Below are 18,623 nucleotides of genomic sequence, written 5' to 3'. Positions count from 1 at the left end.
CCACGGTGACCAAGCCAAGCCAGGCCCAGTGGCGTCCTTCACTGGCCCACGAGGTGAACCAGTCAGAAGGAGTTGGTCAAGGCAGAGGGGAAGCTGAGAGCCAAAGCCCGGGGAGCCAGGCTGAGCTGAGTCCTAGCTTGGCAGCTCTCACTGAGAGACTTGGGCCAGGTGGATTCCAAACACCTACCTCAGATAAACAGCAAAACAATGATAATGTGATATTTAAACACTGGCGCCCAGGCTTCTTATCAGCTGTGCCGGCTTGTAGGGAGAAGGCCACAACAATGGAAAAGCCTCTGGACAGGAAGCTGGAGACTTGAACACCCAGGTTTTCTCACCATATGGTCCCCAGGCTACTGGCCACATAACCACGGGGGAGCTTATTTAAAATTCAGGCTCCTGCCTGATTGCTGAATGAGGTTCCTCTTTACTCCCAGCCCAGAGCACCTGCTCCAGCTGAGGATCGCTGCCACTTGCTGTCTGCACTCCATACAGCTTTTGTAGTGGACAGCTCTCCCTTCTTTGTGATAGCAGTGGTAATAAAATAATTGATAATATTTATCCAGCACCTGCTGTCTGCAGGGAGTGGCCCCAGTGCTTCACAGAAAACTCAATTCGTCCTCAAAGTAACTATTGTGATCCTGTCATTGTCCCCATTTTACAGACAGGAAAACCGAGGCATGAAGACTTTGGTGATTTGCATACAGGGTGTGGCCAAGACCTATGGGACAACACACTAAAGGATTCAACTTCTTGTAAAAACGTAAGAAAGGAAAAGCAAGGTGTTAATGGCAGTTATTTCTGGGTCACAGAAATGCAAAGGAATTTAATTTTCGCCTGTGTGTCCTTCTAAACTTTCTACAGCAAACCTGTGTCTATTTTTGGTATGAACACAGACCTGAGTTCGTATTTGTTATTTTGCACTTACTGGCTGCATGAATTCAGGTACCTATCTCGAGCTTGTTGAGACTCAAGGTTCTCATCTGCAAAATGGGTATAAAGACTGTTCCTGTCAGATTGAGGATATTTCACCTTCAACACATGGTTCAATGGCAGATGCACAGCTGGGGCCAGCTTCCTCTGGCTTCTCCACTGCTCTCTGCCCCTGTCACTGTGGTACCTGTCACTGGTGACTAACGCTGGAGCTGAAGCTGAAGACTGGGTTTTCTTCCCCAAGTGACGTCCTGGACCAACAGCATCAGCATCTGCCCAGCACTGTTAAGACCTGGGATCAGAGCCCTCATCCAAGACCTACCGAATACTGAAGACCCACAGGTAATTTTTGTTTTTTAATTAGAGCATTATAATTATCCATAGTAGTTGGGTTCATTTGGACGAAATCATACATGCAAGGAATTTGGTGTCAGTCCCCATCCCCCCTGCTCCTCTGCCATCCCCCTCCCCTCTCCTGCCTCTGCTCTACCTACAGGCGATGCCTATGGAAGCAGGGCTGCGGAAGCCGGTCCCAAAGGACAGCTGCCACACAGGGAATGGAAACAGCATCAACTGGGGCACAGGAAGGAAAGAGTACAACTTGCATTTACATTTATTTTTCGTCCCCTTTCGAATGCCTGGTATTTGCGTGTTTTTCCGTGCGGGTGGTTGACAGTACAGGCGACACACACCTCTGCGCCGTTCATGGGTGAACGTCGTCCTGAGTGAGGGGGGGTCTCAGTGTCCGTGCTCAGGTAACACGGCGCCTTTCTGCTCTGCCAGGCTCCCGGCACCGGCTTCCAGAATGTCCGCTTCGCCAGCCCGGCGGTCCCCAGCTGTGCTTCCAACCTGGGTCCTCCCTGGAGGGACGGGTGAGGTCATCACTTGGGGGACTGGTGACCCAGCCCTTTCTCCTCCAGCTCCTGGGGCTGCTCAGTGCTGCTCCAAGCTGGAGCCCCTTTCCTGCATGCTTGGGCACCAGCCTCGGTGGACCCTCCTGCCCAGTCCCTCCTCCTCTCCTGCTCTGCAGGGCCCCCTTTGTCCTTCCTCCAGCCCCCTCCGCCCGCCTCCCCAGCCTCAGCGTGACACCCGCGTTCCCAGCTTGGGTGCTTGAGGAGATGCTGTCTTCGCTGGGCTGCTCCCGCCCGCCCGGTTTTCAGAGTTGGCTATTTCAGTCCCCTGGCACCAACCGGACCGGCTCTAATTCCGTGCTCTTGCCGGCACGCACAGCACCACCGGCTCCTTATCAACGTTCAATCCAAACACCCCGTTTTTAGAAACTGCCCTTTTCCCAAGCACCTTATTAATCCTCAAAGCATCTGTGAGCTTTAAAACATTCTGTGAGTGACGTGCGACACGTGAGACCAGCTGAGCCTCACACTCCCCATTTTCCAAACCAGGAAAATGGGACAGTCATCGAAGTTCCTGGTCTGGCATCAGAGGACCCGTGGAGTCCGAGTTAGACTGTATTGTTCCCGCCCTCAAACCCTCTGCCTCTTCGGGACAAAAGGAAATCAAAAGATGCAAAACACAAAGGCTTCGCCCTTCCCCCTCCCCAAAGATCTGAACGATGCAGCTGGAGAGGCCACCTACACCCCGGCTCTGTCAAGGCCCCATGGATCTGAGGCACTGGAGAGAGGTCAGTGTTTTTACCCAAGCAGACCTTTTGAAATGACAAAAATGACTCATCTGGGCTGGCTGCAAACGGCTTTCAGTTCCTCTGGAGGTTCTCAAATGCCAGCCGGGCTGAGCAGGGGTGAGCAGAATCACCTAAGCCTAGTAAAAATACATATTTCTAGGCCCTAACCTAGACCTTCTGAATAGGCATCTTCAGGATTGGACCTGAAACTATTTTTTTTTTTTTCCCGCCTTTGGCCCTGCTTCTGATATGTGGTCAGCCCTCGATTCCTTGTCATTAAGAATCTATTTAAATTCAAAAATGGCAATGCCTGCAGGGGCTTAGGGATAATTTAGTCCAACCCCTGATTCCACAGATAAGAAAGTCAAGTCTCAGAGAGCAGATGTGGCCTGTCCAAGTTCCCTGACCCAGGAGGAGTTCACTGTGGTCCATTTAACTTTGCCTTACAGTTCCAAATCAAATTTTGGGATCAAATTTGCACCACTGAAATTCACTTGAATGTTAACTTTTTTAATGGCTAGAAAGTAGAGCCAGGTTTCTCATTTAGATTCTTCTATCCAATAAGGCAGGTAATCTAAGTCATAAGAATAGGCCTCCTCACACCCACAAGACTCAGTAAAGTGATTTCCTCTTGAGCAGGAGAGGAGAGAAGGGGATGCGTCCTGTGGACCTCACTGTGTTTCTGCATTGGTCCTTGGAGACAGGGCAGCGTTGGTGCTGAAATCAAGACCCAGATCCCAGGAATGTTTGCTCACCATCTCTCGATGTCCCTCTGCATGGCATTCCTATGGCTGGATTGAGTCTTCCAAGACCTGAATGATCAAGTGACCTCCTTACTTGGACCCTCACTTGCAACAAACAGAGGGCAGGTGCATTTGGCTCTTGCCTGCTCTCTGGAGTAGGATTGCAAACAGACTGGTTACATCTTAATAAAAAAAACAAAAATGCACACACACCTGGTTCTGGAAACAGGGTCACTGACCAGAAGATGAACATGCTACCTCAGTGGGCGTGAGCATTGGGAGGGAGGCCCCAGCTGTTACTACCTGGAAGTCACTGGCCAGGTCTCTCCCAAGAACTTGTCTCTAGAGACTTTGCTTGAACTGCTGAGTCCTGGCTTGTTCCACTACTTTGTTATGGTTTGGATGTGAGGAGTCCCCCAAAAGCTCACATGTGAGACATTGCAGGAAGGTTCAGAGGAGAGATGATGGGGTTGAGAGTCTTAACACAATCTGTGAGTTAATCCCTGATAGGATTAACTGAGTGGTGTCTGGAGGCAGGTGGGTGTGGCCGGGAGTGCTTCAGTTTTGGGGTCTATATTTTGTATCTGGAGAGCAGACTCTCTTGCAGAGATATGTTTAAACAGCTCTAAGATGTTTAAGATGGCGACTGGCGTTGGGCCAAGAGGTGGCGCATAATTAGTGTTAACACGGCGTGATCTACCTTTTGTCTAATTGGTTAATGTCTCCTTTTTGCTAGTGGTCAACAGATATTCCTCATTCTTTCTTGATTGGTACGGTGGGGCGTGCTTCAATTGTGCTAATCCTAAGCAGATTGGCTGCCTTAGGTATATGAGACATTCTCTTCACCTAGGTCGCAGGTGGCAGGTTACAGATCGCAGAACGCGGGACTAAGAATGCACCTCTAGGTTGCAGGTTACAGATCGCAGGACAGAGGACTGAGCACGCACCTTTAGGTCGCAGGTTGCAGGCCGCATGCCGCACGCCGCACTCTGCAACTCCAAGAAGCGACCCACCTTTAAGAAGCCATAGACCTTTGATAAGCGTAGCCTCTCTGAAAGCGTAGCGCCTCTAAAATTAAGCAAAGTCTCTCTTCCTCTAAGCAAACTCTCTCTTCCTTTAAGCAAAGTCTCTCTTCCTCTAAGTAAAGCCTCTCTTCCTCTCAAAGCCTCTCTTCCTCTAAGCAAAGTCTCTCTTCCTCTAAGCAAAGCCTCTCTTCCTCTATAAACTAGCGAATAAACAAACAAGCAAGGAAGTAGCCCAGATAAAGATAATAGAAGTAGTTCATTCCCAGTTCACCTCCAATAAATTCCTGCGGGATTGTTGCTGTGGGCGGCAACACTCTCTCTGCTTTCTGATCACCATGTGAGCTGCTTCCCTCCGCCACTCTCTTCTGCCATGATGTTCTGCCTCACCTGGAGCCAGAAGGAATGGAGCCAGCCTTCTACGGATGGAGAACTCTGAAACCATGAGCCCTCAGATAAATTCCTCCTCCTCTACAGTTGTGCCAGTCAGGTCCTTTTAGTCACAGCAGGGAAATAGCTGACTAAAACGCACTTCCAGTAAGCTGGGTGCTTCTCCAGACTGAGCCAGTCTCCCCGAGCCTCAAGCCCAGCGCTGTGCTTGGGACTTGAGCACCCACATAGTATTTGTTGAACCTTTGGACTGAATTTACCATTTCTGATATCCATGTTTCCTAGGCAACTTCCAACCTTATTGCTGACGCTGATGTGAATTCGACTGCAAGCATTGAGTGCCTGCTGCTTGCTGTGGCCGTGTTAAGATCAGTGAATCAGAGGCCCTCCTCATGGAAGTAGCCTGCCACCAGGGGAAATGCACAAAGGTCTCGCCTTCCTTACAGGAGGCAGCACACCGGGGTTTGCAGGGGCAGGCTGCACCCTGGGAATGTTCCCGCTGGGCTTTATCCTGCATATTTTTTCCAAAGGATCTTCTAACCCCCTGTACAGATGGTAAAGTGCCCCAGGATAAGGACCTTTGTTTCTGCTCATGGATCTTCTAAGTAGCTAAAGAAGTTCTCAGCTCATAATAGGTGATTCATTTCTGAATGATTTTGGACTTTCCTGAGATCTGAAGTCCAGCCCTCTTTCTGCTGCCTATTAACAATGTGACCTAAGATTATTATGTTTTTAGCTTCAAATTCCTCCTCGATGAATCAGTTATAATGACAGTTGTTCTAAGAAATAAAGTTTATCAAACAAGTGGTTCTCAGCAGATGGTATTCATCTTATTGTGATCAGCTTATTATCTTAGTGTTAATATTTTTTTAAAAGGAACAGTATCTTGGGAGAAAAAGGTCATTAATTATAACTGGCACACTGATTCTGTCTGTCTAGTATCCGTGAGGTTGCTTTCAGCCGCAAGTAACACAAAAACCAATTCAAAGTGGCTGAGATAAATTGAGATTTTTTTTTTTCTCATGTAAGGAGAAATCCAGAAGTGGATCCACAGAGTCTGGGCTGGCGTCTCTGCAATTCTCTGGATCTGAGGACGGCAAAGTATGGCGGCTGTGGTTTGCACATGGCTTAATGCATCCTCTAAAGTTTCATCTGTTGGAGGCTTGGTCTTCCATGTGGTGTTGGGTGCTGGAGGTGGAGCTTGGTGGGACCTCCCTAAGTCCACTGGGCACATGCCCTCAGAAGGGACTGTGAGATCCCAGTCTTCCTGGCTTCCTGTTTTGAGATGTGATCTTTCTTCCCACACTTGTCCACTATTATGATGCCATTACCCCTCACTGGAGCCAAGCCAGTGATGATACCTTGCCCTTGAATCTCTGGAACTGTGAACTAAATGACCTTTTTTTCCTAAAAGTTAGGCTGCCTCAGGTCTTTTCTGATAGTAACAAGGAATGAACTAATACAATGGCCCACAGGCAAATCTGACTCTCCCACTGTTTTTGCAAATAAATGTTTATTGGAACACATCCATGTACACTTGTTTTCTTATTGTCTTTGACCGTCTTTACACTATAATAGCAAAGTCATGTGCTTGCCAATGAGACCATGTCACCTGCAAAGCCCAAAATATTTACTACTTGCCCTTTATAGAAAAAGTTTTCCATCCCCTGGCCCTTGAATTGAACATTGCCGAATGACCTGATGGCACATCTGCCTTTAAGCCAAGACGGAAGGGGTGGCACAAAGGGTGGCATTAAGTCCCTTTAATCAGGAGAGTGAAAACTTCTGCAGAAAGCCCCAGCCAATGTCCCTTTTCACCTTGTTGGTCAGAACTGGGTCACATGGCCAACCTCTTAATGAAAAGGAGTCTGGGAAAGCAGGAAACGGATCATCGCACTCGGCCAGAACTGAGCTCGTCAAAAAGGGAGCCACTGGCCATGGTTGGCTACTAAGCTCTTGAAGTACAGTTAGTCCAGGTAGAGAGGCAAAGTATAAAATGCACAGACTGCAGAGACTCAGTACAAAACAAGAACATAAAATATTGCCTATTTTGGATATGCCAAGTTAAATACAGTATACTCTCCAATATTTTTGATATATTGAGTTAAGTAAAATATACTAAATAAAATACACTTAATATATAAGACTAACATTTTGACTATATTGAATTAAATAAAATATACTATCAAATATAATATCACAATTTCACCTGTTCCTTTCTACTTTTAAATGTAGCAACTAGAAAATTTTCAATTACATACACATCTCCCATTTGTTGCTCTTCTTGTATTTCTGTTGGACGGCATTGATCTGTTGCCTGGGATTGGGAATATTGCTACACTAAGCTACAGGGCCATTCTGTTAGCCAGGAGAAAAGGAGAGCAGATATTAGGTAAGACTAACAGTTTTAGCATAATTCATTTATTGAAGAATATAAAGAGAATAGAAATTTGTCCCTGCCAAGCACTAGGACAAATACTTAGAATACAGCAGTGAGCAATCATACTGGGTCCCCACCCCAGTGAAATTATAAGTCTATTTGGAAAAAAGTAATGTTGGACCTGGGACTTGTACGACGGGCTGGGTTTTGACAGTCAGCACTGGGTGACAGGGACTGGAGGGCATCCCAGCCTGAGGGAGGAGACAGTAAAGTTTTGGGGACAGGGGTGAAGAGCAGGGTTCCACCAGGCCCAGTACCTCTTCTTCAGGCTGCATCTTGCTCCAGCCAAACTCATCTCTCCGTTTCCCAAACTTACCATCTATTCCCTCTTTGAGACTGCCAATCCCTCTCCCCTAGCAGGGATTACCTTCCTCATTTCCAGATCCCCTTTCTTGGCTTAGAGTAAGACCATTAGACTTTGAGACTCAGTGCAAGCACTTCTACTCCATGAAAACTTCCCAACTCTTTATCTCAGAGACAGAACTCAGACTAAAAAGAGCCAATTACTCTAAGATTTCATCTCCTCGTCAGAATGGCAGTTATCAAGAACCCAAGCAACAAAAATGTTGGTGAGGATGTGGGGGAAAAGGCACGCTCATACATTGCTGGTGGGCCTGCAAATTGGTGCAACCACTCTGGAAAGCAGTATGGAGATTCCTCAGGAAACCTGGAATGGAACCACCATTTGACCCAGTTATCCCACTCCTCAGTTTATACCCAAAGGACTTAAAATTAGCATACTACAGTGACACAGCCACATCAATGTTTATAGCAGCTCAATTCACAACAGCAAAGTTAAAGAAAATGTGGTATATATACACAATGGAATATTACTCAGCCTTAAAGAAGAATGGAATTATGGCATTTGCAGGTAAATGGTGGAGCTGGAGAAAATCATGCTAAGCGAAATAAGCCAATCCCCCCAAAAAACAACCAAAGGTCAAATGTTTTCTCTGATATGCAGATGCTAATTTACAATAAGGGGGTGAGGAATTCGGAAAAATAGAGGTATTTTGGATTAGGCAGAGCAGAGTGAAGGGAGAGGAGGGGACATGGGGGTAGGTAGGATAGCAGAATGAATCAGTTATTGTACATGTATGACCACATGACTGGCGTGATTCTACATCATGTACAACCAGAAGGATGAGAGGGAATACTCCAGTTATGTATGATGTGATAAAATGCATTCTACTGTCATGTATGACTAATCAGAACAAACTATAAAAAAGATAAGGAAACGTAACCCATACTTTGAAAATACTGTGCTAATCTTTGAAATAAATAGGTCAGCAATGCCTTTGCATTTGCAAATCTGTAAACATTTAGTAGAAAAAGTTTAAAACTAATATATATTTCAAACTTATCGATCTGAACAGAACGATGAGAGTTTTAAAGTAGTAACCGTATAAACATTCACTGAGAACTTTTGACAGATCTGACCTCATGCTAACACATAGGATTAGTAGAGATTTATGATCATCATAGTAAGTAAAACTTTTATCCCATTCCATCTAGCCTGGGCTAAGACTCTGAACACTGAGAAAATCCAGGAGACCGTGAGGTAGATTCAGAGTGGGGAAAAGACACCATGAAACAAGAAACAGAGAAAGCACCTTGCTTCACCAAGTCTCCAGCAGGCAAGCCTCCAGCAACAGAAGCAGACAGAGCCGGGGCGAGACCCAGGGAAAGAGGAGAAAGGAGCAAGTCCAGCTCAGCGGGGAAGGTCCCAGTACTCCACAGAGACTCCTGGATTTCACTGTGCAGACATTCGGGAGCCACAGACAGAATCGATAGAGACAAGGGCCTCTCTAAATTCACATTTTAGAGACAAGAGGACATTTACTTGGAAGGTGACTCCATTCATCCAGGAAAAAGATGAAGATCTGCAGTAACAGGTCATGAGAGGTGAGGCGTCCCTGGGACAGGCTGGTGAACAATGGGACTTGGGCGTGAGACACTGAGGTTCACTCCCCAGCTTCCAACGATCGCTCATCTCATTTAACGTCTTCAAGTTCAGTGTCGGTCAGCATCCTTGTCCTTCAGATGAGGACAGCGAGTCCCGGACAGGATGCAGAGTCTGATCAAAATCACAGCAAGCATCCGATGCAGACAGAACATCTGTGTGGCCTTTCCGAAGTCCAGAGCCCCTCCAGCTGCCTCTAACCCAGAGCGGGGAGCCATGTACCGTCCTCGGCACGCCTCCTTCATCAGGCATTAAACATGGGCGACTCACTGTTATGTAAAGAATTTAAATCCGTCACCAATCTGCAAAGCGTTTTGCAGTCTGAGCGCCTCACTCGACTCTCATGCGATCCCCTTTTGGGGGATACCGCCTGGCAGATGGCTAATGGTATCTTCATCTTAAACACACTCATGTCTCCCACGGTGAGGAAAAGTTCCCTGTCCCAATCTTGAGCCCCACTTCCATCCGCCAGTCTCCTCCATTCATTCATTTGCCAGAGCTTTGGTCAGCTCAGGAACCCCTCCAGAAGGCCACAGATCTTTGGCAAGCAGGAGGGATTGGGAAAAATTATGCTCTGACTATTTTGGAACAGAGTAGAATTCTATTCCAAAAAATAAGAAATTAAATAAAAATATTTCCCCACCTCCCCAAAAAACCCCAAACCCTTGGTGCTGAAATCAGTTATAGCAGGGGTCACCTGCTGATGGGCTTTGGAGTCAGTTGAAGAATGTGGTTCCTCCCAAGACATTGTGAGTACTTTGTGGCCAGAGTCTCAGTCTTACATTGGTGACCCCAAAGCTGGCCTCACCCAAGGCTCATGCGCTGTGCCTTGGGAGGCATGTGGCAATGGGCAAAGTCCTTGGGCAAGTTATTTCTGTCACCTGAGGTCCACTTTTCTCTTCTCAAAATAAGAATAGTAATGTCCACCTAACCATGATAGTAAGATTCACCCTAGCCCCCTCAGGAAAGGGACCCCGGGCAAGGAACTGACAAGAACTAGATTTCATTAAGTGAGATAAGCATGTGCCCAGATAGAGGGACTCCTTGATGAATTTTAATTTACTTCACTCTTGGGGAGATGGCTTAGTCGGTGGCATGCTTGCCTTAAGGCCCTGGGTTCCATCCCCAGCACCAAAAAAAAAAAGAAAAAAGAAAAAGAAAAAGAAAGAAAGAAACTAATTTACTTGACTCTCAAAGGAAGGTTGGGAAAACTTTAATACAATGACAGTTACATAAGTTGTTTTACCTATGCTTTGTGCAAGACTAGCTTTCTTTTTACTTTTGTGAAATCATACTTCTGCTTTATTTTATTTCTAAGAATCAGTACCTGTGATAATCTGATCACAGGGCTAATTATTACTAGGGGGAAAGGAAGTAATGAATGTAATAGAAGGAAAAGAGGAGAAATGCTTACTGAATAAGTACTAATTGTCAAAGGTGCTTAGGAACTGAATTGTGTCCCCACCTCAATTCCTGTTCTCAAGTCCTAACTCCCAGAATCGTAGAATGTGACTACATGGGCCAGAGTGCATTTAAAAAGGCAATGAAGGTAAAATGGGGTCAGATGGGTGGGCCCCAATTCAATATGACTGGGGTCCTTATAAAAAAGAGATTAGTGGATGATGATATATAATGGGAGTGGGAATGAGAGAAGAATGGAGAAACTTTAGATTACGTAGAGGGAAATGGGGGGGGGTATGAAAAATGGTGGAACGAGACAGACATCATCACCCTGTGTACATGTACAATTACATGAATGGTGTGAATCTACATCGTGCACAACCATAGAAACGAAAAGATGTATCCCATTTGTGTACCATGAATCAAAATGCAAAAAAATAAAATAAAATAATGAGAAAAAAAAAAAGAGATTAGGATTCAGACCAGCACAGAGGGAAAGGAGATATAAGAAGATCCAAAGAGATACAAGAAGACGACCATTGACCAGCCAAGGGGAGAGACTCTGAAGAAACCACCCAAGCTAATCGTGAACGTCCAGCCTCCAGAACTGGGAGACAGTGGATTTTCATTGCTTAAGCTCCAGTCTGAAGTACTTTGTGAAGGAAGTCAGAGCAAACTGGTATAGTCACCATCTTGCTGCTTTACATATTCATTGGTTTACAGAGTGGCTACAGTGGCCTTGTCCAGGATGAAGGTCAGGTGTGGTCCCTGTCTTCATGGAGCTCCCAGCCCAGTACGTGCTCTTCCACCTACACTTCATCTTGAATGACAAAGAACTGCTGCAGCCATCTCCACAGTACGTGGAGACACAGAAGGCCTAACTGGGCAGCAGAATACATAACACTGTAAGTTCCAGGAGGCACTCGGAGGTGATTACAGCAGGCTTGGTATCGGAAAAGACCAGGTCCAGTGAATAAGGGCAGCAGCAGAAGTTCCAAACCACCCACATGTCAGGTCGTAGAAGGGCCCCCACTAACCAGAAAGCAGAGGGGAGGCCAAGATTCACCCTAGACCCCTCAGGAAAGGGACCCCGGGCAAGGCACGGACAAGAGCTAGACAGCATGAGCCCGTGTCGAGAGCGTGGCTTCTGTGCCATTGTGCAAAATCTCTGTCCGTATCCACTCCGTCTGTGAGTGCACAGAGGGGGTGAGGGGGGTTCTCCAGAGCCACTCAGGTCAGGATGCATCCTAGATAAGTCTGGGGAGAATCTTCTAACTTGTCTGGTGGGTATATAACAAAACTATGACCAAAACTGCAAAAGCCACACTACAATTGAATTTGGCGTGGGAGTCAGTGAAGGGTCCACTCTTGGAGAAACAACAGCTTAAAGTCAGAGAAAAGCCCAGCCCTGCAATTGAAGGCGCAGCTAGTATTTGAGTTATAAGATGAGGAGCTGCTGTTTCCTTTTATCAAACACCTCGTGCAGGCGTGAGATCTTTGCATGGGGCATCGCATTTCACGCTTGCAACACTCCAAGGTGAGTACCATCATCCTCTGCATTTTGCAGTTGAAGAAATTAAAGGCCAAAAAAGTTCATTCAGTTGCTCAAAATTCCACAATCAGTAACAGGCGGGACTGGTTTTCAACTCAGGTGTGTCCAATTCCACATTCTTGCCCTCCACTATCACAGTCTACCACTTCCCAGGCGAAGGGATCCCCCATATTTGAGGGGCAAGTTCAGGGAAGAAGCAGCCCATCATTATCCCCCGTTATTCTCCCCCCACCAACTCACAGGGTGCTTTTCTTTTCAGGGAATTTTTTTAGAAAATTGAAACAGGAGCAAAAATCAACTAGACAGCCCTCCAGGTTGCTCACAAGCCAAACCCCTACATCTGATGGCGTGGATTGGAAAGAGACTCTATCTGCAGCAGGGATTAAAAGCCAACAAAGGACCAGTGAAGCAGAGGAGTAGCTGGAAGAAGCAAACAGGATTGGGGTGCTGGAGGAAAACCTAGCTAACATACCTCCAGGACTCCAGGTTCCAGGAAGGGTCCAGGGTCAGAGGTAAAGCACAGAAAACACAAGAAAGAGCTCCAGAGCAAACAGGAGGGGATTGGTGGGGGAGCCGGTGTTGTCAGCATCCAGGGATCTTGACCTTTCTTATCCTTTATTCCAGTCAGGGGAAATGGAGTCTCCTCCCCCAATACCACCTGAGTTCGTCACTAGGGTGGCTGTTTTACCTAAAGAACCAATAACCATGGGCTGGGGTTGTAGCTCAGTGATAGAGCGCGAACCTTGCATGCGTGAGACCCTGGGTTCGATCCGCAGCACCACATAAAAATAAAATAAAGGTATTGTGTCCACCTACAATTAAAACAAACAAACAAGAAATATATATAAAAGAACCAAAAACCAAAACAAACAAGAAAATTTATATATATATAAAAGAACCAAAAACCAAGGTAACACTATATGTTAAAGAAGTGTCAAAAGTCCTTCTTTAAATCATGTCCTGTTTCTTCTCTACAACTATTAGAGACAGGTGATAATGAAAAGGAACCATAGGTAGGTAGGGAATTTTGAACACCAGACTAGGCATAGTGCCTAAAGTCACTGAACAACAGAGAGAAGCAACACCTTCGAGAGGCATTGGGTTGTAATATGTCCAACAAAAAGTTGTATTGAAGTCCTTATCCCTGGCATCAGTGAATGTGAGCTTAATTGGAAATAGAATCTTAGGAGCTAACGATAGGTTTAAGCCATGTGGGATTAGGGAAGACCATACAACCACTAGAGTCCTTATAAGAAGGGAATTTGGATCCAGAGACACAAAGGAGAAACTGAGGGGGACAAAGGCCATAGGAAGATGAAAGAATGATCAGAGAGATGAGACCAGAAGCCAAAGAACATCAAGGTGGTCCGGCAACCACCAGAAGCTAGGAGGAGGTGAGAAAGGATTCTTCCTATAATCACACAATAGCAAAATGCTTAGGAATAAACTAAACCAAGAAGCTAAAGATAGACCTTGAAAACTACAAAGCACCATGGAGAGGAATTAAAACAGACATAAAGTGGTAAGACATGTCATATTCATGTATTGGGAGACTCAATCGTGTTAAAAGTCCATCCTACCCAGTGATGCAGACAAAATGCTATCGCTATGAAAACACTAGGGACTTTTGGGGGGTTGATATCCAAAATACATAAGAAGTCCTTCAATAGCAAAAAAAAAGAATAAACAAATAAACTGATTACAAAAAAGACAAAGGACTTATCTAGATGTTTCTCCAAAGGAGACATGCAAATGACCAATAGGCAAAAACAAGGATGCTCAATATCATCAATCATCAGGGAAGTGCAAATCAGAAACACAATGAGATGTCGCCTCATATCTAGTAGGATGAGAACAAGAAGTGTTTGCAGTCTTGCGCTGGTGTCGGTGGGGATGCAAACGGCACAACCACTGTGGAAAGCAGCACGAAGTTTTCTCCAAAAATTAAAAATAGAAGTACAATTTGATCCATCAATCCCACTTCCGGGTGTTTATCCAGAAGAATTGAAATCAGGATCTCAAAGAGATACTTGCTCTCCCAAGTCCATTGCAGTAGGATCCACCAAGCGAGAGAGGAAAACCAAATGTCTCTTGACAGATGAGTGGATGAAGAAAGGGTGGTGCCTATACACAGTGGGGTCTTGTTCAGCGTGAAGAAGGAAATTCTGTCACATCCTGCAATGCGGTGAAACTTGAGGACATCAAGCTAGTGACAGAAGCCAGCCGCAGAAGGGTAAGGTTGCATGATCCCACTCATGTGAGGTATCTAAAGTATCATCAAAGCAAAAAGAACGGTGGTCCCTGGGGACAGGGAGGCGGGAAACCAGGAGTAGTTCCACAGGTACAGGTTTTGGTTTTGCAAGATGAAACATTCGGAGAGCTGCTGTACAACGTGCATACGGTTGGCAGTATGCACTTTAAATTTGGTAGATTTCATGTTATGTGTGGGGTTTTTTTTTACTATAATATTAAAAAAAAAAAAAAAGGAAAGAATTCTTTCCTAGAACCTTAAGTGGGGGGGCCTGGCCTTGTCAACACCTTCCTTTCAGACACTTAGGCTCCAGAACTGTGAAAGAATAAATTTCTGTTGTTTTAAGCCTCCCCATTTATGGCCATTAGGAAGTTTATGTAGAAGAGAAACACCAAGCTCAACAAATGAAAGGATGAACGTGAGGGGAGCACAAGACGGCCAGAGACAAAACCAAACCCAAAAAATACAAAATCTTTGAAAGAAAGAAAAATAAATATTTCAGAGGGATGAAGGAAAATATCCATAGAATAAACACAGGGGCTTAAGAAATAAGAGTGATTAACCCTCATGGAGATGTAACCCTGGAACACAACACGTCTGAGAGTTTGCACTCGTGAGGGGGACTCTGTGGGAAACCGACAGACGGACACCAGGAATCCTCCCAGGGTGCTGTGCAAAGGGAGAAAGTAGGAAAGGGACCACGATGCAGACATAACTACAGAGGCCAAACATCTTCAGGTAGGAAATCCAGAGGAGAGAATGGAGAAAACCTACAGGAAATGATAGTGAAATCGATAACTACAGAGCTGAGGGAAGATTCAAAGACACACGAATGCAGAGCAGTCTGAAGGACAAAGATGGAATTTGGGCTTCATGGATCTGGGTGTCTCAAACCCCCAGTCTTCAGGGGTAGCCAGTGCCCCGCCCCTCCCTGAACATCTAATGCTAGGCACCTCTCTCTCTGGGGTCACCCCCTTCCCTCTCACTTCAATGGAACTTCTCTGTTTTCTGATATGCAGCTAAAGCGTCAATTCAGAATTTATCCCTGATTCTGGGCCAATATTTGTGGTATATGGAATGGAAAGTGCCCATTTCAGAAGAGACCTATGGTCTAATTAGAGTTTATTAGTCTCAGTGGTACGTGTTCATCAAAGTTCAACAGCTTGACATCATCTTAGACTATGCCAGGCTAAAGCTTTAATCCCTGCCAAATTAGAGGGAAAATCAGATAAGGCACCATCTCGAGGTTTTGTTTTTTTTTTAATTGCACATAAAACACACAAAATACTAAAAAATTCTCAAGTAGCAATCTGTGTAAATATTATTAGAGATGTTGACATTTAAGCAGAATATTACTGTTCAGAAAACAAAGTGGAATGTGGATTGTGAGGATCTCTGAGCAGATAGCAAAAATAAAGAGCCACAGGAACCAGTCAATTTTTAAAAAATTAAAACAACATTAATCTGCAATGAGAAATATCAGTTTCATAAGCATGACTCTGAGCTGACGCTTGGTGAGGTCCAATGTCTCTGGAGGAATGAATGGTTTGTAGGATGAATATATTCACCAACTCTTAGCAGAAGGATTTGGACAAAAACATTTCACTTAGTAAATGAAATATTTAATTTGGAGTCTCATTCCATGTCAGTTTATCATTAAAGGAACTCATATCCATACTTATAACAACAGCTTTCCATCAATAATCGTTTGACAGTTACTATGCTACCGAATGCACCTTTCAATTTTATAATTAGGAGGACTTGGCAGATGGGACATAGGGATCAATAACATAGTCAATTTTCTATTATGGAAATAAATTGGTATTTCCACTATAAAAACATTTCTTTCACTAACTCAGAACAAAACTGTGTTTTTCCAGCAAAAAAGGAACTATGAGGAAGTTTAAATGTTAGATAAATTATAGTGGCACTTTCCAATTCTTTCAACTCTACTCCATTTTCAATATCCATAGGAAATGTTAGTCTTGCTTAGCAACTTCCTCACAGGAGATTTGTTCCCTGAATTCTGCATTGGGTGAGCAAAACTGTCTCCAGTGCTTCTCATGTTTTACATCCAATCAGGTCCAACATTACTTGAGATGGTGTTGGCATTGGTGGGAGTTATAAGGAAGTATAATATTATAGAAAGAACATCAACTTAGGAATCTAACTTAGACAGATCTGGGTATGCATTATGGCCTTCAACTTGCAGACATTTCTGAATATCTCTCCATCTTAGCTTCCTTGCCTATAAATTACAATCAGTTAGGTCTAAATTCAAATCCTTACCCCTCTACTTACTAGCTGGGTTAACTTAAAATAGGTTACTGAACCTCTCTTGGCTTGGCTTCCCTCGATGAGCTGTGGTAAGGGTGAAATGAAATAATTTATAGAAATATTCCAGCACCAAGGGCATGAATGACTAATTATAGTTCCTCTCCTCTCCCCCATGATATATGAACAGTGCACAAACAATGCACCAGGGAAGAGAAATTCAAGATGGCTTGCGCACAGTGTTCCATCATTTTAGATGTCATTTCCCCTAAGAAGGTGAATTTACACCTGAATATGAAATCATATTAATGTACCAGTTTTATCCATCAGTTGTTCATGGCATCTATGTGATCAGATTAATCTCATATTTAGGCACCAAGCATGAGTGTGGATGATCAGAAGACCATGTCATGCTGCCAACCTCAAGGAAATTAAATCTAGCTGGGAAGTCTCTGCTCCTCCAGGAACTAGCCAATACATGACAATGATGGTGATGTCTCCTAGTGTTAGGGGGAGCCCAGACTGCCAGACTCTTGGGAATTCTCTCTAGTTTCTAACTTCTGCTGAAATATATCAGAGAACATTATGTCTGGTGGGGTCTCCCTTTCCCACTAGGAGTACAGTCTTCTTAAAGAAGAGAGAGTGGTCTGTACTGCTTTGTTTACTGTTAGAAATGCTAGGATAATGGAGAATCAAGGCTTCTATTTTGGAAGTATTAAACTTTACATCCCTACTTAACACCCATGTGATGATGTCTAGTAAAATTTTTGACATGCAAGGTGACTCAAAGGAGATGTCTGAAAAGATGCATCAGTGTTCTAAGTTGGAGAATCAAGATTATATGGAGGCAGGAAGACCCATGGAATTATCATTTCCCAAGAGTGCAGAGAGAGAAAAGAAACCAACCTAAGAGAAGTCTTCCTAGAGAGATGGCATGAGAAATAATAAGATTTGGATGGACAAAAAGAGAGGAATGCCTACAGGGAGGATCAGCATGTGAACAAAGATGCAGGAAAAATGATATTTCTTGTTTGAAGCTAGTAAAGATATTAGCTAACTTGATTGTCCATCAATAACCCAACCCCAGGGTTCCCTAGACCTTTTAAGGGTTGCCACTGCGGTCCAAAGAAAGATCAGTTCGCATGACTCTCTCATCTCTCACCCCTTCTTTGATCACAACAATTCCTTTCTAATATATTCTATCATGTAATATTTTTTTGTAAGGAAGGACCTTTAATGATTTTTTTAAAGGTTGGTTTTAAAAAAGGTCCTAGGCTTCTAAGAAATGTCTTGTAATCCAGATTCTGGGCCTTAGGTCTGTATGACCTTGATCAAGTTTCCTCTGATAGAAAATGAGTCGACTATCACTTCCATCTTTGTCAATTTGTTGAGAAAATGAAATAAGAAAATCTCCTAAAGTAACTGAGTGCCCAGCACATAGTAGGTCCTTTCTTATTCTGAAGGGGTACTAACCTGGAAGAATTTATTACAGGTGCAGCATTTTTCTAGGATTCTCTAGCACTACTGGCCTGAAACCAACGCCTTTTCATGTTCTTGGGGTTGTCTTTGCCGACTCACTGCCTCAGCAACTTGCACACACGTGTGCACACACGCATGCACACACGCATGCACATACACACAATTTTATTTTCTTCCAGTGCCAACAAAGGTTAAATATTTCAACCCACCTGTTCAGGCTCCCTGTCATTCCCATAAACTCTCCCATGTTAGCCACGCTGGATTAAAGCCTCCCAAGGATCCAGTGAGTTACCCAGCTCCCTTTGGGAACCGGAGGCGGGGAAAAATCTGTCTAATGAACCTGCTCGTCCTGAAGTCAGGCTTGGAGAGGAGGCTGTGAGAGTTCATGTGCTCACTTCACCCCACTGAGGATGACTTGAGAGGCAGCAAGGGGCCTGGAGAACTGAGAGAGGGATTTTAACGGGTTGAAGGAAAAGCCATGAATTGCTGTTTTCCTCCCTGGTCTAGACTGTATTTTCCAAAGATGGCGGTACCAA

This window comes from Sciurus carolinensis, chromosome 4 (assembly GCF_902686445.1).
Source record: "Sciurus carolinensis chromosome 4, mSciCar1.2, whole genome shotgun sequence".
In the NCBI taxonomy this organism is placed as follows: Eukaryota; Metazoa; Chordata; class Mammalia; order Rodentia; family Sciuridae; genus Sciurus; species Sciurus carolinensis.
Note: the sequence above shows the minus strand (reverse complement) of the source record.